This window comes from Cervus elaphus, chromosome 14 (genome assembly GCF_910594005.1).
Source record: "Cervus elaphus chromosome 14, mCerEla1.1, whole genome shotgun sequence".
NCBI classification, from domain to species: Eukaryota; Metazoa; Chordata; class Mammalia; order Artiodactyla; family Cervidae; genus Cervus; species Cervus elaphus.
The window spans coordinates 7,481,525-7,505,765 of NC_057828.1; the positions used below are offsets into that span (position 1 = coordinate 7,481,525).

General features: G+C 42.4%; 1 non-coding gene across 1 annotated transcript; it reads right to left on the reverse strand.

Annotated features, from left to right (window-relative positions):
- Nucleotides 1–18,123: 18,123 nt before the first annotated feature.
- LOC122708424 lies at nt 18,124–18,257 on the reverse strand. Its single transcript, XR_006345196.1, has one exon. It is a non-coding gene; the product is annotated as a U4 spliceosomal RNA (small nuclear RNA).
- Nucleotides 18,258–24,241: the final 5,984 nt, after the last annotated feature.

The window sequence follows — 24,241 nt, forward strand, 5'->3', positions numbered from 1 at the left end:
AGTCAGCTGAGGGCGCAGGCACTGGGGAAGCTTCTCACTGGGATACTGTGTGTGCGGGCAGGTGCGGATACATGTACACAGGTCCCTGTGCCTGAAGCGGGAAGAGCAGATCATGTGTCAGATGTGCCAGAGAACAGGACACACACAGCACCACCAGCTTCTGTGCTTGTCGCCGAGCCCAGATTTCCAAAGCAGGTGAAACAGGGTTTGGCCTCCAGTGCTGCTGTTTGTGGGACATTGCATGACTGTGGAATTGTTTTGGAGTTTCGGATTCCTCTGCTACAGAAAAGGAAGAACTCCTTGGATGATATGAGGGTTCCGAGAGACCGAGAGACCACCCTCAAGATGAGGGCTTTCTATGTGTCACTCGGTCCAGTGCATGACCCTGAGTAAGCCTTCAGTACTGCTACTCTGGCCAAACCGTATGAATCAGGACAGGCACCCAGCACTGACTGTGTACCCATTTAATGCCACATACTGCTCTAAGTGTTTTTATTTTAATTTAAAATTTTTTTTTTGTTTTAATTGGAGGCTGATTACTTTACAATATTGTGGCGGTTTTTGCCATACACTGACATGACTCAGCCATGGGTGTACATGTGTTCCCCATCCTGAACCCCCCTCCCACCTCCCTCCCCACCCCATCCCTCAGGGTCATCCCAGTGCACCAGCCCTGAGCACCTTGTCTCATGCATGGAACCTGGACTGGAGATCCACTTCACATACGGTAATAAACATGTTTCAATGCTATTCTCTCAATGACTTTACTCATGTAATCCTTCAACAACCCCATGAAGTAAATAGTCTCAAAAAAAGTAAAAGTGAAGTCGCTTAGTCGTGTCCAGCTGTTTGTGACCCCATGGACTGTAGCCTGTCAGGCTCCTTGGTCCATGGGATTTTTCAGGCAAGCATACTGAAGTGGGTTGCCGTTTCCTTCTCCAGGGGATCTTCCCGACCCAGGGATTGAACCCGGGTCTTGAGTCGAATCTGGGTCTCCTGCATTGCAGGCAGATGCTTTACCCTCTAAGCCGCCAGGGAAGCCCCAGTCTCAAAGAGGTAAAGGCATTTGTCCAGGGCCAAAGAGCCGCTAATGATGGAACCAGGCTTGAGCCTGGGAAGTCTCACTATAGAGCCTGTGATCTTCCACAACAGTAGGCTGCTGTCTGGAGCATATATGTACCATAATGCTGTACATATGAATGGACTAAAATTCACTGTGGAGATCACACACAATTTTAATTATTCAAGGGTGTTATCAAGGTTTCCGTGTGTTCTAATTTTTACTCTGTGATCAGGGGATCAACCATTTGAAGTCTGTGCGGTGCTAAGTTGCTTCAGTTGTGTCCAGCTCTTTGTGACCCCATGGACTGTAGACCTCCAGGCTCCTCTGTTCATGGGCTTCTCCAAGCAAGAGTACTGGAGGGGGTTGCCATTTCCTCCTCCAGGGCATCTTCCTGACGCAAGGATCAAAAGTGTGTCTTTCATGTCTCCTGCACTGGCAGGCAGGTCTTTACCTCTAGTGCCAACTGGGAAGCCCATTTAAAGTTTAGAAAATGAAAATGCTCCCTGACCCTTAGTTTCCTTATCTGTAAAATGGGAAAATGGGGTTGTTAGGAAGATTAAATAAAAGCATTTATGGAAACACACCGTAAACAGTTAGATCTGTGCCTTCCTTTGTTATCTTCCTGGGTTTTCATTTTCATCTTCCTAGTCACAGGGGCCTCACCTCAGCACTACTCCTTTCTTGAATGCTTTCATTTTTTCTATCAGGACTGCTACAGCTTCTGAACCAGAATTTTCTCAACTATCCTTTCTCAACAGCCTAGGGCTTAGGTTGTAGCTAAATAGAATAAAGGCAGAATTTGGCTTCTGGTTCAAGAAGATGGAGTAGAAGGACATGAACTGTTCTCCTGCGAGAGCACCAAAATCTCAACTAGCTATTGAACAACCATTGACAGGAGGACACTGGAATCCAGCAAAAAAGGATATCCCATGTCCAAAGACATACATGATCGTGGCTCAGCTGGTAAAGAATCTGCCTGCAATGTGGGAGACCTGGGTTCAATCTTGAGTTGGGAAGATCCCCTGGAGAAGGGAAAGGCTTCCCACTCCAGTATTCTGGCCTGGAGAATTCCATGGACTACAGTCCCTGGAATTACAAAGAATTGGACATGACTGAGTGACTTTCACTTTCACTTTATGGGCTTCCCTGATAGTTCAGTTGGTAAAGAATCCACCTGCAATGCAAGAGACCCCAGTTTTATTCCTGGATCAGGAAGATCTGATGAGAAGGGATAGGCTACCCACTCCAGTATTGTTGAACTTCCTTTGTGGCTCAGCTGGTAAAGAATCTGCCTGCAATGCAGGAAACCTGGGTTCGATCCCTGGTTTGGGAAGATCCCCTGGAGAAGGGAAGGGCTACTCACACCAGTATTCTGGCCTGGAGAATTTCATGGACTGTAGAGTCCACGAGGTTGCAAAGAGTTGGATACAACCGAGCAATTTTTGCTTTCACTTTCTTGTCCAAAGACAGAGTAGAAGTCACAATGAGATGGTAGAAGGGTTGCAATAATAATAAAATCAAATCCCATCCCCTCTGGGTGGGCAACCCACAAACTGGAGAACAAATTACTGAAGAAGTTCTCCCATTGTTGTGAAGGTTCTGAGCTTCACAACATGCTTCCAAGCTTGGGGATCTGACCTTGGAGGCCAGTAGGATTTGATTACAGGACTTCCACAGGGCTGGGGGAAACAGAGACTCCAGTCTTGGAGGGCACATACAAAACCTTGTGCATACCAAGATCCAGGGAAAAGAAACAGTGACCCCACAGGAGACTGAATCAGACCTACCTGCTAGTGTTAGAGGGTCTGCTGTGGAGGTGAGGGTTGGCAGTGGCGCACGCAGGGACAGGGGCACGGGCAGCAGCAGTCCTGGAAGGCGCCTCTTGGCCTGAGTCCTTTCAAAGGTTGTCATTAACCCTACTATAGCGCCCTGAAGACCCCAGGGCTGGGTCACCTCAGGCCAAACAACTAACAGGGAGGGAGCCCAACCCCACCCACCAGCAGATGATTAGATCAAAGCTTTACTGAGCAAGGTCCTGCCCACTAGAGCAAGACCCAGTGTTCCCCAACCAGTCTCTCTCATTAGGAAGCTTACACAAGCCTCTTAGCTTCATCCAACAGAGGGCAGACAGAAGAAGCAAGACGAACCACAATCCCACAGTGGCTGGAACAAAAACCACGTTACAGTAATACAATGAACATGAAAAAGCAGAGAGTTATGTCCCAGATGAAGGGACAAGATGAACCCCCAGAAAAAACTAAATGAAGTGGAGACAGGCAATTGTCTAGAAAAAGAATTCAGAATATTTATAGTAAAATGATCCAGGATCTTGGGAAAACAATGGAGAAGATGCAAGAAATGTTTGCCAAGAACATTTTACAAGAACTACAAGAACTAAAGAATTACAATTAGAATTACAAGAACTAAAGGACCAACAGCCAGAGATGAATAATACACTAGAAGGAATCAATAACAGAATAACTGAAGTAGAAGAAAGGATAAGTGACCTGAAGGATGGAATGGTGGAAATCACTGCCGTAGAACAGAATATAGAAAAAAAGAATGAAAAGAAATGAAGTCAGCCTAAGAGACCTCTGGGACAACATCAAATGCAGCAACATTTGCATTATAGGGGTCTCAGAAGCAGAAGAGAGAGAGAGAAAGGAGCTGAAAAAATATTTGAAGGGATAATAGCTGAAAACTTCCCAAACATGGGAAAGGAAATAGTCAAGTAGGTCTGGGAAGCAGAGAGTCCCAGGCAGGATAAATCCAAGGAGGAACACACTGAGCCATATAGTAATCAAACTGATGAAAATGAAAGGCGAAGATAAAATATTAAAAGCAACAAGGGGAAAATGACAAATAACATACAAGGGAACTCCCATCAGGCTACCAGCTGATGTTTCAACAGAGACTCTTCAAGTGAGAAAGGAAAGGCATCATACATTTAAAGTGATGAAAGGGAAGAACCCAAAACCAAGAATATTCTACCCAGCAAGACTCTATTTCCGATTTGATGGAGAAATCAAAAGCTTTCCAGACAAACAAAAGTTGAGATAATTCAGCACCACCAGACCAACTTTACAACAAATGCTAAAGGAATTTCTCTAGACAGGAAATACAAAAGAAGGAAAAGACCCACACAAAATAAATTCAGAACAATTAAGAAAATGGTAATAGACTCATACATATCAATAATTACCTAAATGTAAGTGGATTAAATGCACCAACCAAAAGACACAGAGTGGCTGGTAGATGAAAACATGTGCGTGTATGCACTGCTGCTTACCACACCACTATACTTAACCCCCCAAGTTGTATGTGATTATTTTATATTGTTAGGTAAATCATCTTTCCATAATGGGCTACAATTATCTTTCTTTCTTTTTTAAAAATCAATTTATTTATTTTAATTGGAGGCTTATTACTTCATAAATCAGCCATGAGTGTACACATGTCCCCCATCAACTGAGAAACATCTTTTACTATTGTGATTATGTAACTATTATTCAGTTAACACCATTGTATCATGATTGGTCAACAGAAAATGATAGAATTCTATATCACTAAAACTAACATTTAATTTAAAAACCTGTAATCACTTTTTAAAATTCAGATGCATATCAAAATTATCTTAGACTTTTTTGAAAAATACAAATACACAGGTATTGCTTTTTTCCTCCACATCTCCAAATGTGTTTCTAATGAGCAGCCATGCCTAAAAACAACTAGATTATATGATGATCTTTTACTTTTATATAGTTTGTTCCACTTATTTTATTTCACATTTAGTATCCCATTTCATTTAGTTTGTGTTTTCCAATTTCTTTCCCTTTTTTAAATGTCCTTTTTCAAGTTTTTATCAAGCACAGCAGAAAAGTTTTTGTATACATATGTAAATAGTGTGTTTAATGTATATATTTTAGAAAAATTAAGAGTTTTTGCCTAGCTAAAATATTTATGACATTTTGATTCCACTTTTTTTACTTATTTTAAATAGAATGCTAGATTTCTAGTTTAAAAATAGATATGCAACAAGCAACAAAGGTTTATTGTATAGCACAGGGAACTACAGTCAATATCTAGTAATAACTTATGTGTGTTAGTCACTTAGTTGTGCCCAACTCTTTGCGACCCCATAGACTGTAGCCTGCCAGGTTCTTCTGTCCGTGGGATTCTCCAGACAATAATACTGGAGTGGGTTGCCATTTCCTTCTCCAGGGGATCTTCCCGACCCAGGGATCGAATCTGGGTCTCCTGCACTGCAGGCAGATTCTTTACCATCTGAGCTATAGGGAAGTCCCATAATAACCTATAATGGAAAATAATTTGAAAAGTAATATATGTGTATACGTATAACTGGATCACCTTGCAGTGCACCTGAAACACGGTAAGTCAACTGTTCTTCAATAAAATAGATATACTAAGAAAAAATAAAAATAAACAGAAGCCACTTCTGTGAGAAGCCCGGGCATTGCAATAGAGAGTAGCCCCCATTCAATGCCACTAGAGAAAAGCCTGCGCCCAGCACCAAGATCCAACCCAGCCAAAAACAAATACATTTATATGTAAAAAAAGATGCTTGTCTAATCTTCCTTTCAGGTGTAACAAGCTTCCTTTATCTGACAGCCTTCAAGTGGAGCCCCATCACAAAAGTCTTGGCAAACACCATTCATTTATCCACACAAAAATCAGGATGCCCAGACTTACTGACCCGCTTTCAGAGACAAGAAGTCAGGGCCCTCAGAGAGCTCTCCCCCAGAGGGCAAGATGCAAGCTGAGGAGTGGAGGGTCTTCCATGCCTCACTCTCACCATGCTGGCCCAGACGACAGTGACTCGGGACAGAGGGAGACGGAGTGCTAGGAAAGGAGGATATGACACTGAACTCGACGGGGATGCAGAAAGGGAGCATCTAGGATGACTCCTGGAATTTGCAGAACAGAGGTACTTAGTTCTGTGCACAGTGCTGCTAGCTCAAGGGTTTTTGTTTTGTTTTTTTCCATTGAGCATTGTTTGTGATCGGAAAGCTTGGGAGCAGGCATCAAAAAGAGAATGTCTGAATAATTATGGTGTATCTATGCAATGGAATGTTGTGGAACCAGAATAAAACAATGAAGAAGCGCCAAAAATCTCTAGTATATATTTTTGGGTTAAAAAAATGTCTTAGCAGTACTCACAGTATACTACCATTGGTATATAATAAAAGATGGAAGATATATATAGTCCCATTTATTTATATATGCATAAAATATCTCTGGAAGGATATACCAGAAAGTTGGTGGTGAAACAGGAGATGGGTGGGCCCCAGGCTGAGCAGCCAGAGTTTGTCCCCTGTGGACAGATCCACCCAAACAGCAGGAGTGAGAGAGGAGCTGAGCCCAGCACAGATGAGAGACAGAGACCGTGTATTTCTCACTGTCGGGGTCAAGGAGACCTTCCCGACTATGCTTGCGCAGAAAGGCTCCTTGGAGGTCAAAAAGCGAGTGACGTCAACTACCCATAGGTCTCTTTGCTAGAAGCCATCTTGGCTAGGAGGTGCGTGCACACACACGAGAGAATCCTGAGATAAACCAAATATGGACTCAGAACCAGGCAAAGCAAGATGATTGGCCAGAGGAAACTTGGAAGAAATGCTCCGCACGAGTGATTCTATCTACCACAAGGGCGCGACTCTCTCTCTGAGCCTACCCGTGTCTATCCACACACACCCCTCTTCCTCCTGATAAATGATTCACTACTTTCCTTCTCTTTGTGAAAATTTACTTCTTGTCAGTGGCCACTGGTCCCTGGTGCTCTAGTGGTTAGGATTCAGTGCTCTCACGGCCGAATCGCGACTTCAGCTTCTGGGAGGAAACTTGAAATCCTGCTTCAAGCCCTGCAGGCCAGTGTCTCCTGAGACCCGTAGCACGGGGTGCTTTTTGGAAGGGGCACTGGATGAGTAGGGGCAGGGTGAGAAGGAGGCTTCTCATTGTACATCTTTAGGTATTTTTTGAATTTTGAATCATGTGACTATGTTACTTTATTAGTTTTCAATTGCTGCTGTAACAAATGACCACAGGTGCAGTGGCTTAAAACAAGCCAAATTTGTTATAGTTCTATATATCTGAGGTTTGATCTGGGTTTCTCTGGGTTAAAAGCCAGGTGTCAGAAGGGCTGTGTTCCTGTCTAGAGGCTCTAGAGGAGAATCTGTTTGCCTGCTTTTCCAGCTTCTAGAGGCTGCCCACATTCTGGGGCTCAGGGCCCCTTCCGTCCTCGTCAGAGCCAGCAAAGTTGCATGTCTCTGACGTCTTTCTATAGTCAAATCTCCCTCTGACCACAGCCAGAGGTCCTTTTTACTCCTTCCAATTTTATCAAGATAGAGTTGACATGCATCACTGTATAGATTTCAGGTGACAGCACAGTGATCTGCCATCATGAAATGATTACAGTAATAAGTTTAGTGACTAGCCATCATCTCATAGAGATGCAAAATGAAAGAAATAGAAACAAACTTGTGATGAAAACTTAGGGTTTACTTACTCTTGCAACAGCCTTCATATGTATTATAACATGCGTGTATGTGTATGAGTTCAGCCGTGCCCGGCTCTTTGCAATCTCATGGACTTAGCCTACTAGGCTCCTCTGTCCATGGAATTTTCCAGACAAGAATACTGCAGCAGGTTGCCATTTCCTTCTCCAGTTATAACATACAGCAGTGTTTATTTATCATGTTGTACGTCACTTTCCTAGTATTTATTTCTCTTATAACTGAAAGTGCATTTTTTGACTGCCCTCATCCAATTCCCACCCTCACCCCCCACTGCTTCTGGTGATTACAAATCTGATCTTTTTCTGAGTTTGTGTTTGAAACGTAACTGACCTACAGCACTGTGTCAGCTCCTGTCACATAGCACACGCTGTGTACTTAGTCGCTCAGTCATGTCCGACTCTTGGCAACTCCATGAACTGTAGCCCACCAGGCTCCTCCAGGCAAGAATGTTGGAGTGGGTTGCCACCCTCCTCTGGGGGAGATCCCAAGCCAGGGATTGAATCCAGGTCTCCCACATTGCAGGCAGATTCTTTACTAGCTGAGCCACTAGGAAAGCCCAAGAATACTGGAGTGGGTAGCCTATCCTTCTCCAGGGGTCCTCTCGGCCCAGGAATTGAACTGGGGGTCTCCAGCACCGCAGGCAGATTCTTTAACAGCAGAGCTTCCAGGGAAGCCCATTACATAGCATAGTGATTTCATATTTCTATACATTTCAAAATGATCACCACAATAAATATAGTTACCCTCTGTTACCATACAAAGATCCTATACACAATCACATTCCCCACATTGTATTTCAAACCTGTGATTCATTTACTTTGTAACTGGAAATTTGTGCCTCAGCGTCCCTCGTTTATTTGTCTGTTCTCTGGCAACCACCTGTTTGTCCTCCGTATCCATGACCCTGTTTTTTTTTCATGGTTGTTCACTTGTTTTTTACATTCCACATATGAGTAAAATCATATAGTATTTATCTTTCTTTGTCTGACTTATTATTTCACTAAGTCCATTCCTGCTGTTGCATGTGGCAAGATTTCATTCTTTTTTACGGCTGAGTATACTCCGCTGTGGGCTGCCGGGTGGTGCCAGTGGTAAAGAACCCGCCTGTCAGTGCAGGAGACACAAGAGACGAGGGTTCGATTCCTGGGTCAGGAAGATCCCCTGGAGGAGGGCATGGCAACCCACTCCAGTATTCTTTCCTGGAGAACCCCATGGACGGAGGAGCCTGGCGGGCTACTGTCTGTAGGGTCACAAAGAGCTGGACACGGCTGACGCGACTTAGCACGCAGGCACACGTGTGCCATTGTAGGTACATACACCACATCTATGTTATCCATTCATCTAAAGACGGGCACTGAGGTTGCTTCCACATCTCGCCGATTGTAAACAATGCTGCAGTGAACATAGGCGTGCACGTACCTTTCCTAATTAGTGTTTTCACTTTCTCTGGACACGTATCCAGGACTGGCACTGGATCGTACGGTAGTTCTATTTGTTGAGGAACCTCCGTTCTGTTTTCCACAGTGACTCCCCCAACTTACGTTCCCATCAACAGTGCACAAGAGTTCCCTTTTCTCCACATCCTCATCAATACTTGTTATTTGTTGGCTTTTTTTAAAAAACTATTTAATTGGAAGATAATTGCCTTACAGTCTCGTGTTGGTGTCTGCTGTCCAACAACGTGGACCAGCCACAAGTGAACATATATTCCCTCCCTCCTGAGCCTTCCTCACCCCTCCGAGTTGTCACAGGGCAGCAGGCTGAGCTCCTGTGTTATACGTGACTTCGCACTCGCTACCTGTTTCACACATGGTGATATACGTATTTCAGCGTTACAGTCTCAATTGGCTCCACCCTCTCCTCTCCCTGCTGGGTCCACACGTCCATTCTCTACATCTATGTCTCTCTTCCGCCCTGCAAATACATTCATCAGTACCATTTTTCTAGATTTCATATTTATGTATTATTCCGACAGGTGTGAGATTTAGGTTTTGATTTGCATTTTCATGATGATTAGTGATGCTGAGCCAGCCAGAGATCCTTTTAAGCCCTCTGGTGCTAGCAAGCACTCGATCAATTTCAGCTATTCTTTTGATTAATCTGTGGTCCTTCAGCAAATATAGCTGGGAAAGATGGCTCACTGAGCCATTAACTCCTTGGTATGAATTAGTTTCTCAGCAGGAATAGCTGAGGAAGGACCTCAGGATGGGAGCAAGGATGGGGTTACAGAGAGGGAGAGCTTAAAAAAAAAAAAAAAAAGAATGCTAGGGAATCTAAAGCAAATCTCTTTGTGGTTTTGCTGAGGCCCACCCCGGCACAGCATGAAGATAGCTCTGCAAGCAGCCGTTGGCGTGTCTCCCTCTGAGCCCAGCCAGGCGGTGGAGGAAATGAAGAGGTGCTCCAGGGAGGGGCAAGGCCAAGAGGCCAGGGCGGAGCGGGGAGAGCGGGTGGTGAGTGCAGCTGCCCTGCGTGTGACATGGATGGCCCCTCGCACTGCTGCTGCTGGCCCACGACACAGGTAACCTGCTCTCGGAGGGTTGGGACTGCTTTCCGTTTCCCACTGGTCTGGCATCTGGGCTCCACGAGAATAAAATGGGCATGGTATAGCCTATGGGGATTAGAGAGCAAGGCACCTCCTGCTTCCCTGACGCTGCTCCCTAGAGTACTGTGCGCCCCAAACTTCCAAATCAGATGCGTAATCGGACAGTTGTTTCTGTGGACAATGGGAAGGAACACCATCCATGGGGTTAGAGCATGTCTAAGTCTCTTAGGACAAGGATTGAGCTGCAGGCAAATATATTATTAAGATGAATGCCAACTATTTCCTTTTACTTTCTTTAATGTGGCTACGAGAACGTTTGGCATTACATGTGTGGCTGGCCATCTCTGGTCTGTATGGCCCTGGTCTCCCTTCTCCCACCTTCTCCTTTTCCCCTCAACTCTCTAATCAGACTAGAGATGCCCTTTGTCCTGGGAATCTAAAGTCTTCAGAATCTGTTTGGATCCTCTGTTTTCGGTTGTTAGGTCACTGATTACACTTAGCGATGCTTCGCTCCTGCATGTGGTCTGTAACAGACCCTTGGTTCTAGGATAAAGGGATTCCGGTGGCAGCAAGTAGCAGGCGGATGAACTTTTATTAAGCATCAGGGCTATCAGCTTCATAATGTTATCGCCTTTAAACCTATTTTCCAGCCAGCTCTGTGGGGTGGGGATATTTACTCTTTCAGATAAAGGGACTGAGGCTTAGAGAGCTCTGGTAGGTTGCCCGAGATTACCCACCTGGCAGGAGGTGAAGAGTCAGAAGTCGAAACCTGGTGTGTCTGGCTCTACCCTGACCAGCAGCACAAGCTTCATTTTTGCCTCATTTGAAATGAAACTACAGGGGTTTCCCCACTACCTGTAGGTCCTGCCTGAACTTGAAAGGGACTCACTAACAAGACCCTGGATGATGCATTATCATAGATTTCTAGGTGGTGCTAGGAACCAGCCCAGGACTGGGCCTCTGAACACCTGGGTGCATCGGCTCCTGATTTCCCAAGTGGCTTAGGACAGGTAGCTTTTGCCTCTGTAAAACCAAGAGGATCTTTACACCTGTGATCCTAGGTCTGCTAGCTAGGGAAATAGAATTAGGCTGCCTTTGTCACTTAATCACTGATGGTTTACACCTGAAATTAGAGGACTTTTTTTCTAAATAAAATTTTTTTCCAACAGTCTGAGAGACTCTTAATTCCTCATGTGCAAATTTCTTTTTTCTCCCTCATGTGCAAATTTCTGTTGAATATGCTGAAAATTAAAACCTGGAAGGGAAATCCACGTTGTGTGGGTGGGCAGGAAACTTCAAATTATTTTCAAGTATCAGGGGGCTTTTGATGCCCTCCCACACGGCTGGCATTTTCCTAGCGGTTTCATGCTAGTGCGTGTCACGGGGGAATTTTCATCTGATATCATTGCTGTAATGTCTAGAAATCCTCATCTGTCTAGCAGATCAGAGAGGAATGCCAGTCTCTCCAAAACCTGTTTATTAGTTCTCCCTGAAAAGCCGTTTTATGAGAGCGGCATCAAAGCCAGGCGCCCCGAGGAGGACTCCCTTTAGGCCTCTTGGCAGCAGCATCTCTCCTGTCGGAGCTGAAGGTAAGGAGCGAGTCTGGTCCAGCCCGGGGCTCGGCCAGCTGCCGCTCTGATGCTCCCACGGGCAGTCCAGCTTCCTAAGCCCCCAACCCCCAACTCAGGACTTACTCAAACCTCTTTATTCATTGCCCTCTGATTGCTGCTAAGAAGGCCTAGGAAGGCTAATTTTCCAAACGAGTTGCCATTTCTTGTTCCCAGTCTCTGAAGGGTAAATTGCATTGTCCTGTAGTAGGTAGTTCTTCTAAATGGATTTCAGGGTGAATATCTTTCCAACTTGGCAGAGGCTTGAATTAATTCACTGACAGTCTTTCAGCCCTTGATATTTGAAAAAAAATGAGCCAGGGAATAAATCCTTTATTTAAACCCCTTTGAAACTTGGCTCTGGAGTTCCAAGGTGGGGTGGGGAAAAGGGACAGAAAGAACTGTTAGGAAAGATTTCAAAGCCTACTTCTGTCTTTTTTAAAAAATTTAATTTAAAAATTCTTATTCAATTTTTAAGGGTTACTTTTCATTTACAGTTATTGCAAGATATTGGCTATATTCCCCGTGTTGTACAACACCATGTACAGTGAGCCTTTGTTGGGTATCTTATACCCAACAATCTGTGCCTCCCACTCTCCTACCTTCATATTATACCCCTCCTCTTCCCACTGGTAGCCTTTAGTTTGTTCTCTGTATGTGTGCGTCTGCTTCTTTGTGTTACATTCTCTCTTGATTCCACATATAAGTGACACTGTGCAGCATTGGCCTTTCTCTGTCTGACTTATTTCACTCAGCATAATGCTTTCAAGTCCATCCATGCTGCTGCAAATGGCAAAATGTTGTTCTTTCATATGACCGAGTCATACAATAGTCATACCCTTCATATATAATGAGTCATACTCCACTATATATATATTTATTATATATTATATATATCTTCTTCACCCATTCATCTGTTGATGGACACTTAGTTTGCTTCCCTATGTTGGCAATTGTAAATAATGTCACTATGTCACTATGAACACTCAGGTGCTATGTGTCTTTTTGAAATAATAAAACCCATTTCTTTCTTAAGTGCAATTATTAGCAGCAAGTGATTTGTCTATTGCTCAACATATTTCAGGGACCCGTAGTTCGGGACCCTTTACTAACATTGTATGGCTGTAAATAAAAGGAGGGAAACATTTTATTTGAGCAAAAGTTTAATGAGTTACTTCTGGAAAACAAACCACAAACGAGCTTTTAAAAGCATCTTTCAGCATGTTGATAATGGAGTTGGTCAGTTACCTTCAAGTTAAGCTTTTCTGTGAGAATCCATAAGAAAAGACCACGGGTGGGTAACCGAAACTTGTGAGGCAGCAGCTTTGATGGGAAGAACAAGATAAAGATGCTTTTCACTTTTGCTGAAGCTAATTATTATTATTATTTTTTGAAGTCACTCAGTCATGTCTGACGCTTTGTGACCCCATGGACTGTAGCCTACTAGGCTCCTCTGTCCATGGGATTTTCCAGGCAAGAATACTGGAGTGGGTTGCCATTTCCTTCTCCAGGAGATCTTCCCAACCCAGGGATTGAACCCTGGTCTCCTGCATTGTAGGCAGACGCTTTACTGTCTGAGCCACCAGGGTGCCCTTATAAAAGACTATGACCTTCAGAAACGGGAAAAATGGATGAAAAAACAAAGGCAAAAGTGACAAGGCTTAATCTTAGCAAGGCTACAAGGGCATGTCATTATCTCCAGAGAGCAGTTTGGCAGTTTCAGAAATTGTGGAGGGAAATTTCTGTGTGCTCTTAACTGGGTTGAGAGTCTTTCAAGGCAGGGAGCACACAGTAGGTGCTCATTTAGTGCTGAATAAACAAGACCTGACATGGTGGCACCTCTTTGCTGACTTGCCGTTTTCAGGCCTCTCACCTGCTCCTAAAGCTGGTGGAAGAGCTCTCCGTCCTCAAAGACAGGGAAGAAAGGAGTGAGGCAGACACGTGCCCATTCAGGGGTCCACAGAGCGGCGGGGAGAAAATCGACGCCCCTTTCTAAGGACTCAGCCATGTCTCTGGTTGAATGCACCTTGAAATCCTGGCAGTGTGCCCTTGGGTGTGCTGGGTGGGGGATAAAGATAAGGGAGACGGTGAGAAGGGTGGCGGAGAGAGGCAGCACCCAGGAGGGTGATGCTGGAGGTGTCTTCAGGGGGTCCTGGTAGGATCCCGACGCCCTCTCTCCAACAACGCATCAATGATGTGGCAAGTCCTTCCTCTGGGATGCACACATAAATAAAAGAGCCAGGAAAGCTGGCAGGAGTGTCTGGTGGACGATAGAGGTGGAGGCCTGGAGGATCGGGAGCTAGAACCTGAGTTCTTGCTCCAGCAGCAGAATCGTCCCAAGCCACCGATGGAGCTCCGCCTGGCTCCCTCCCGGGCTTCCTGTACCACAGAGGTCCCTCTGCTTTACAGCAGGTATTTACCTAGCATCTCCTCTGCATATGGCTTTGAATTTCAAAATGAGATAAATAAAGTGACTGCAGTGATGCTCAGGCGCTGGGTGCACTAGATTAATGTGACATTTACCAAAATGTGTTTTAAAATAGATCCCAGGAAAATGAAGACGGTCTAACCCTTGCTCATCACATATCAAAATATATATTCCTGGCAGAAAAACTGGTTCATTGCAAACTGCTTCACTGACCTACATTAGAAGTAGCAGACGTTACTAGAAAGAGGTCAGAGCCACGAGATAAATTAGAGCTTTGTTAGATGCAAGGAGAGATGTTCCATAAATAGAAGGGGAAAACTAGGGGTTGTGAAAAGAAGTTCTACTCTCAGGAGGATTTTTTTTTCTCCAGCTGCTGGGTTCATGGGCAACTTCAATTATGCCCAGGCTGCCTTTGGCCATTCCATTTGCTTCTGAACACTTCTTTTAAAGAACTACCTTCACTTCGCAAAATTTCTGTTATCATGGTTCTGTAGGCCTTAGAGTTTTCCACTCATCTGCCCCCAACCCAGCTCTCCTAATTCCAACTCTCTTCCCTTTTATCATCACCCCTATGAGGGCCTGATGCCTTGGGAAGCAGGGGAAGCTCTCTCCACTTCTGTATTTTTTCTGCTCTTCTCTTTCAACACAATGTACGTTTACTGCAGAAAAATTAGAAAGCATAGAGGAGTAAGAGAGGAGACTATAAAGTCACGAGGAAGCTCATCACCCAGAGAAAATCATCATTAGCACTTTGGGTGTTTGTCTCTCCATGACGTGGACCAGGAAAGATGGCCATGATAAACGGCTAGGTGGGGAAATGAAGAATATGCAGTGCACACATGCAGACCCCAACACATGCAATGCATTCATTCTGATGGAGCGTATTTGACATTCTGCTGTGTTTATCTGCCTTTGGTTGACTCAACAATATGATGTAAGCATCTTTTCACAGAACACTTCAATGGTTAAATCTTATTCCACTTTATGGATGTCCCACAATTGACACAAAAATCCACCCTCCCTGAGTATCAAGGATGTTTCTTCACTGCTGCCCTTGTAAATGGTTTGGCAGTCACCTGTCTTAAGGGCTGAATCTCTGCACACATCCCTGGCAATTTCCTTAGGATAAATTCCTCTAAGTGGAGTTGCTGGGTCAAAGAAGTATGGTCATTTCCAGGACTTTTTGATACACATCACCAAATTGTTCTTCACAAAGATTGTAACAATTTGCCCATCTGCCAGAGAGTGTCCAGAGCACTTGGCCAAGACTGAGAATTCTCATTTTTAAAAAATATGGTTTTAACTTACTTTATTTGTTAGTGAGATAGTACTTATTCGAAGATATATGCAACTGGCCATTTATGTGCATGTTTGTCTAAACACTTCTTGAGCATCAGGTAGGTGCCGGAGTCTGAGTTTCCAGCAGTGTGCAAGGATTGGTGAGTCCTGGCTCCTTTGGGGAGGGGTCTCAGTCTGGTGGGGAGGCCGGACAAGGTTACAGAAGATTTCAGTTGGATGTGACGAGTGCTGTGGTCTGAGATGCTGTGTAGGAGAGTCTCTTGGCCTAGTAACCTTGAGGGGTAGAGACTGGTGAGAAAGAAGGCTTCCCGGAGGAGGGGACAGCTCACTTTAGTCCTGGTGGAAGAATAAGAGACAGGGAAGATGTCCGGGGGCCTACGCACAGGGAAGGATGGTCCAGGGTCTGGGAAACGAAGATCAGTTTGGTGGTAGGATCGAGTATAAAAGCAGTTGCTAAGCGACAAGGCTGGAAATGTGGGCAGCCAGATGGTGATAGGCGTCACATGCCTGTGTAAGGCCTTCGGACGATATTCTGGCAGTCGCTGGGAGGCACTGACCATTAGCAAGCAGACTTATGCCTGATAATAAGACTTTCTGTGATAATGTCAATCATTGCTCGTTCCAGTATCTTGGTCACTAGATTTGACAGTGTTCCTTGTGACACTGTGGGTGTTAAGTGAAAGCAGTGAAAGATGTTAAGTAGTTTTCTACTAATTTTAATTGTGAGAACCTTTGTTTTCCACTGGTGACTGATATTGCCAAGGTTATTATATCCTGAGAGCTACAACGGTGTTAGTAAAGTATGCTCAATATATTACTGATGCAAATACATTGAGGCATTTCATCAACTAGATTTTTCTAACATCAATGTCTCATCATTATCACATTTGCTACCATGGTCCTCCATTTTGATCTGTTTTGGTTTTTTTTTTTTCCTTTGGCTGTGTTGTGTGGCTTGTTGGATCTTATTCCTTGACCAGGGATAGAATCCAGGCCACCAGCAGTGGAAGCGCAGCGTCCTACCTGCTGGCCTGCCAGAGAATTCCCTTAATCATGTATTTTTAATGGTTGTAGAAGCTCACAAAACTTTTCATAATTTTTTTCAAATTATACACATTGTCTAGAATACTGTATCTTTTTTTTTTTTTTGTCATACATTGATATGAATCAGCCATAGATTTACACGTATTCCCGATCCCGATCCCCCCTCCCACCTCAACTGTATCTTTTAAAGAGCTATTGCTATTTCCAGTATTTTAATAGAAGAGGATTTTTTATTTTGATGTTGACTTCTGGATTGTAAAGGGGCTTGTCCTAGGTTCACAGATAAAATGAGTCTTCTCTTTCTCTTATTTAATATTTTCTGTTTTGGAGAGGTTGGCATCAATGTCAAAAGACTACAATTTATTTAGCATCAATAATATATATTTCATTAACTGTTTTATGAATTGGGTTAAGCTGTGTTTTTTAAAAGCATTTTTAAATCCCTGTGATGTTTTCAAATATATTGTGTACATTAAGTTTTGCTTTTTTCATATTTACATTGTCATAAATTTTATGCCAAATTAGTATTGAACAAATATATTTTTTAAAAATATATTTTCAAGAACATAGCTTTGGCTTATGTTTTAAAATCTGTATTTTTATTAATATCAATGATTTCTAACAGACTTTTCCAAATGCCTCTGAGTTTTTCAAGTCATAATGTTTTCAACTGACTTTTCCATCACTTATTTGATGGTTGCCTCAAATTTGTGTTTGATTACGCTGTTTTCAATACTCTCTGATGTTTCTCCGCAGTCTACAGTTCTTGGATAATATAACAGCATTTGACAATGTTGAAAGAACTTTTGCTAAATTACTTAGTACTAGGTTTAAATAATGGGCAACCTTACAACTTTTGGGGGATTTTATGTTGAAACCCATTAAGTTTGTCATAACTTTTTTTGTCATTGTTATAACTCTGCCCCTTAATTATTATGATGTCTAGATTCAGTGTTTTCTTGTTATGGTATTGATGGTCTACTAAAAATCTTCCTCTAGCTATATAATTTACTGTGGAAAAAAAGATTTTCTTTGATGTCATATAGATATATTGGCATTCTGAAAATTTACAAATCTAAAAATAAGTGTTTCACATGGCTTACATCAGGAGATATGTCTTAGTTGTTTAACTGTGTAACATTTAACATTTCTTGCTGCTGCCGTTCAGTTGCTCAGTCATGTCTGACTCTTTGAGACCCCATGAACTGCTGCACGCCACGATTCTCTGTCCATCACTATCTCCCTGAGTTTGCTCAAAGTCATGTCCATTGAGTTAGTGATGCCATTCAACCGTCTCATCCTCTGTCACCCCGTTCTCTTTTTGTCCTCAAATTTTCCCAGCATCAGTGTCTTTTCCAATGGGTCAGCTCTTCTCATCAGGTGGCCAAAGTAATGGAGCTTCAGCTTCAGCATCAGTCCTTCCAGTGAATATTCAGGACTGATTTCCTTTAGGATGGACTGGTTGGATCTCCTTGCAGTCCAAGGGACTCTCGAGTCTTCTCCAACATCACTGTTAAAAAGTGGCAATTCTTTAGCACTCAGCCTTCTTTATGGTCCAACTCTCACATCCATACATGACTACTGGAAAAACCATAGCTTTGACTATATGGACCTTTGTCGGTAAAGTTATGTCTCTGCTTTTTAAAACACCATCTAGGTTTTTTTTTTTTTTTTTCTTTTCAATTAGCAATAATCGCGCCTCGGATAAACCTCATTGGCTACGATACTGCCACTGCGCAAAGCTGACCATCTAGGTTTGACATAGCTTTTCTTCCAAGGTGCAAGCATCTTTTAATTTCATGGATGCAGTCACTGCATTGATTTTGGAGCCCAAGAAAATGAAATATGACACTACTTCATTTCCCAATCTATTTGCCATGAAGTGAGAGGACTGGATGCCATGATCTTAGTTTTTTGAATGTTGGATTGTAAGCCAGCTTTTTCACTCTTCTCTTTCGCCTTCAACAAGAGGCTCTTTAGTTCCTCTTCACTTTCTGCCATCAAAGTGGCATCATCTACTTATCTGAGGTTGTTGATATTTCTCCCAGCAATCTTGATTCCAGCTTATGCTTCGTCTAGCCCAGCATTTTGCATGATGTACTCTGCATATAAGTGAAACAAGCAGGGTGACAATATACAAACTTGTTGTACTCCTTTACCAATTTTGAACCTGTTGTCCCATGTCCTGTTTTAACTGTTGCTTCTTGAACTGCATATAGTTTTCTCAGGAGGCATTTCTTAACAATATTCATTTGTTAAGAATTTCTTAGCATTATTCATTGTTAACATTTCTTAAGAATATTCAAAACTCTTTTAGTCAACAAATCTACTATTTTTTAATTATTTGACTTTTGTTTTTTCATTCACTAATCAGTGTGTATGCTATTTGGTGTTTGTATCCTGGATAAATGTTCTGCTCTATTGCTATTATTATTCTTTTATGATTTCCGTAAATGAAGAATCTCATTTGAACACTCGTATATTTTCTTGGATGATCCTCTGAATGCTAATGTCTTGATAAAGACATAATTGTGTTTATTATGTGTTCAACAAAAGAATGCCAATATTTTCTTTATCATATAGAATCTGTTTTGCAGCATTAATAATTACATAGTTTTTCCAATCAGATTTGAAGTTTGAATATACAATACTACTATTAATGTTCATTTCAGATTCTTCACACACACAAAATAATGGTAAATGCTCTCAATCTTTGTGTTCTTTCTTAATTTCCAGTTGATTTATTTCATTCTCAAAGTGTTGGCAAAATGCAAAATCCTTTGAAATGTAATAAAGTAACCAGAATCTGGGCTTCCCAAGTGGTTCAGTGACAAAGAACCCACCTGCCAATGCAGGAGATGCAGGAAACGTGGGCTTTAGGACGATCCCCTGGAGAAGGAAATGGCAATCCACTCCAGTATTCTTGCTGGAAAATTCCATGACTAGAGGGCTACAGTCCATGAGATCACAAAGAGTCTGAAGCAACTGAGCACACATGTATGCAAACAGAATCTAGGGTGTTTTTTCCTCACCATTTAGAAAAAGTTTTGTCCATTGTATTTCCCTAAACTTCCAATCTGGATTATTTTATGTAAAGCAAACATTTCCTACTTGAGATGGATAGTTTTCACCAAGAGTGAGCCTTTGTTTCACATTCAAACTACAAGGCCATTTATTTGGGTTCTCTGCATTTTTTTCTAGTTTTCCTTGAAATCTATCAGTTGTGGTTGACAATGGAATGAAAACGTAAATATACATCCTGCTCACATTTCTGTGACACGTTCACTGAAATCTATGGCTCTGAACTCTTATTTGTATCCTTTTGATATTTCATCTTTCTCCTCCCTAACTTTATTCAACAATACACACCATTTTTTTCTTTTTTTGGCTGCACTGAGTCTCTGTTGCTTTGCGTGGGCTTTCTCTAGGTGCAGCAAGGAGGGGACTCCAGTCGTAGCAGCTTATCTTGCTGCAGAGCGCAGACTCTAGGCACGAGGGCTTCAGAAGTCGCAGCACGCGGGCTTGCGGGCTCAGTAGTTATGGTCCGTGGGCTTAGTTACTCCATGGCACGCAGAATCTTCCCTGACCAGTGATCGAGCCTACGTTGTCAGGTGGATTCCCACCCACCTGGGAAGTCCACCAGGGAAGTCCACAAATCATTTTATTTCTTTCCTTCTGTAGGCAGGTTTTCAATTTCTGTTTTTTGGTTTGATGTCTTTTTTCTTTCCAATATCATGGGAAAAATAATATATGAGCTTAGTTTCTTATTTTAGAATGTATAAATTTAAAAAATATTATGTAGCAAGCTATGAAATTTAACTGCAGTTAATTTTTGTCCTAAAGAAACTTTTTCTACATAGGGAGGAAGGAAATTAATAGAATATTATTATTCTATTATCTCAGCTATAAAAAGAATAAACTCCTGCCATTTGCAATAACATGAATGGAGCCAGAGGGTATTATGCTAAGTGAGGTATGTAAGACAGAGAAAGACAAATACAGTATGGTTTCACTTATATATGGAACCTAAAAAACAAAACAAATTAACAAAGATAAACAGAAATAGAGTCATAGATATAGAGGACAAACACAGAGGCTATCAGAGGGGAGAGGATGAGGGGAGGAGGAAAATAGGTGAGAGAGATTAAGGGGTACAAAATACCTTTACTTCGCAAAGTAAATGAGTCATGGGTATGAAATATATGGTATAAGGAATATAGTCAATAATTATGTAGTATCTTTGTATGGTGACAGAGGGTGACTAGACTTATTGTGATTATTTTGAAATGTATAGAAATATTAAATCACTATGCTGTGTAACAGGAACTAACATAATGCTATAGATCAATTACACTTCAGAAACAAACAGAAAAAGAGATCAGATTTATAGTTACCAGAGATAGTAGGTGGAGGAGGGGGAATTGGATGAAGGCAGTCAAAAGGTACAAACTTCCAGTTATAAAATAGTAAGTACTACAGTGTAATGTACAACATGATAAATATAATTAACACTGCTGTATGTTACATATGAAAGTTGTTAAGAGTAAGTAAATACTAAGATTTACTTAGGATTTTTTCACAGGGCAAATTTCTTTTATATTTCTTTACTTTTGTGTCTATATGAAATATAGATATTCACTAAATTTACTGTGGTAATCATTTCATGATAATCACATACATAAATCAAATCATTATGCCATATACCTTAAACTTACAGTTTACTGTTTGTCAGTTAAATGCAGTACTGTTTGTCAGTTAAATCTCAAAAAAACTGGAAGAAAAAAAATTCCTTTAACAACCCATAAACAGTACCTATCCTTTAATTAGCAGCTCATTATATAGCAATCTCTAATTTAAGAATATACGTAATTACTTTTTAGGGCTCCCCAGGTAGTTCAGTGATAAAGAATCTGCCTACCAAAGCCAGAGATAAAGATTCGATCTCCGGGTTGGGAAGATCTTCTGGAGGAGGAAATGGCAACCCACTCCAGTATTCTTGCTTGGAAATCCCGTGGCCAGAGAAGCCTGCCAGGCTATTATAGTGAGTGAGTGAGCACTGGCACAATTACTTTGTATTTATGTCATGGACACGAACATTCATTACTACAAATGTGAGTCATATCACATTTAAAATCTGGTAGGTTAAAAGGAGCAACTCTGAACTGCTGTTCTGGTGGACAATATGAATTATAAGGCAAAAATTTAAATTTAGCCAATACACAAATACTTATATAGGATTTAAAAAATTTTAGATAAAAATCAAAACAACAGTTGGAAAAGCAGCTCCCTGTTTGGAAGCACTAGTCATTGTAGATGTTTTCCATTAACAAGGTCTTCATCAACCTCATTTACGTATGAAGCAAGTTAGAAAAAGTCTTTTTATTTCCATCTGTCAGAAAATTATCATAATAAATGGAATTTTGTTAGATAATTTATTGTCATTTTTCAGAAAATTATTGTAGTAAGGATATAAATCACCTACCTTTGGAATCAGTAGTCAAAGATACCTATGACTGGAGTAGTCCCCTTAGATGTCGTGACCTTGAGCAATAAACAACATGAGCAACCATCCTTGGCTACTCTAAACATTTTTATGGCTGTTACAGCTAATAAAGTGCTCCCACGTACAGAGAAACAACCTGTGTAGGAAATGGAGGAAAGGCTAAGTGATCCTGAGACATATGTTTGGATGCTCCTCCTGAGGTTCGCAGAGACATTGGGCAATTCACTCCTCACTCCCTGGGAATCCTCGTCAATTCATCTACAAATGGGGATAAGTGGTATGCCTAATCCTTCAAACAGCTACATGGAGGCCAGGGAGATGGTCCCAGTTCTGAATAGTAAATGAAATCATGAGATGTATATGAGAGATGTGTTTCCATTTTGTACTTGATAAAATATGCTTTCCTTAAAAATTGTGTTATTTTAAAATCGAATGAAGTACATGTGCAGAGCCAGTAAAAGCCAGTCATTCCAATGAGTTTGAAATCATATCCTGTTAAGTCACCTGTGGACAGTTGCTGCTTTTACATGTCCAGTGGTGAACTTCTGTAGGAGCCGAAGGGGTTAACATTCTCATTTTTCTTAGGAAGCCAAATGTTACGCTAACTGTTTGAAGCTTGCAAATAAGCCACGGTGCAAACTGAAAACCTAAAGATGATCTTTACAGCAACCCCCATCCAATAAATGGCTCTGTAATAAACCTCAAGAGGACACAGGGTTTCTATTTTGAGAAATGAAAATTTGCAAAAACAACCAGAAAAGCGGTTAAAGTCCCAGAAATGGTGAGAATAGTGACATCAGAGGAAGCCAGGAGGAAGTTTGGTTGAACATCCTCCCCTCTCTGATGACCCCACTTGATTACAGCAGTATGTCTGGCCAGCCTGGAGAAAAGGAGTGTGTCCCATCTTTCCCTCACTTAGTAAGCACTTACTGTGGGCCTGCTACGTTCCAGGCACTGGCCACGGGCTGGTTGAGTCAGATCAGACCTGACCTTGGTCCACACAGGGCTCTTGAGTTCTCGTCTGTGAACTGTCTTTCCCACACCATGTTTCCCCAGATTCGGTCCATCTTTCCTTCCACCATCCTAGGTGATAGCTTCCCTTCAGCCTCAGGTGTCCAGGGTTCCTCCTCTTATCAATAACTTCAGATGTTCACCAAGGGAGAAATGACTTCATATTCCAACGGCTGCTCCTGGCACCGTGGTACATCCAGAGTCTCAGCACTGCCTGTAGAAACCCTTCCTGTTGTTCAGAATCAGCACAAACGGCACCTCCTCCATGCAGCCTTCCCTCATTGCCCAAGTTAGGAATGGTTTGTCCTTCCTCTCTGATCCAATAGCCCTTTGTTGGTACATCACTTGAGCACTGACCACACACCTGCCTTTTCTTACAGCTGTTGGGGGGTCAGTGGAGACCTTTCCTGCCAGATTGGGCTGGGAGGACAGGGGATACCACTCTCTAAGCCCAGGGCCCATGTCTAATTCCTCTCTACCCCTGTAGCCTGCTTTGTTCTGCTGGGTTACATACCATAAAATTTTTAAAAATTTTGGCTAGATTGGACTCTTTTCTTTGATTTTAGTTTCCCAGAATTAGCTTGATCAAACTCTTCTGTTAGTGGCACTCTGCCTGCATGGGTCCAGGCATAGCTCTTATGGTCCATTTATTTAATAACTTTTGGCCTCCAGAAGTATTCCCTACCCTCCACCCTGTGCTCCCCCTCCCCTACCTCACAGGCATTGGTTAGGCAACTACCCTAACCCAGGCATGGATACACATTTTTGTTTTAATAAAATGCAACCTTCTAATCCATCTAAATAACCATATTTGGGTAGGCTTGAACACTTAATGTTGTTTGGGATTGAATTTGCCTTTTGGCCAAGAGAATGAAACATTTTGTTAGAACTTCAGGCCCTAGTGTGGATTTGTTTGGGGCAGGACAGGTGACCCCCGGAATCCAAGGGGGATGCAGTCAGCAGCTTAGTCTGGCACAAGAGCCCTGCTTCCTCTCCCCGGTCCCCCACACAGGGCTCCATCCTCTCTGGCAGAGCCTGTCTACACAGCTGCCATGGTGCCAGCCAGAAGGCCCCAGAGAGTTCTCTTTTCCAAGAGATTATCTGTTCTCCTTGACACATACTGCTCTCTGAAGAAGCCCATTTCTGTTTCTCCTGCACCTTTTGGTTTGTGCTCCTTGATCACACCCTTGGTGAAGTGCCCTCACCCACCCTCT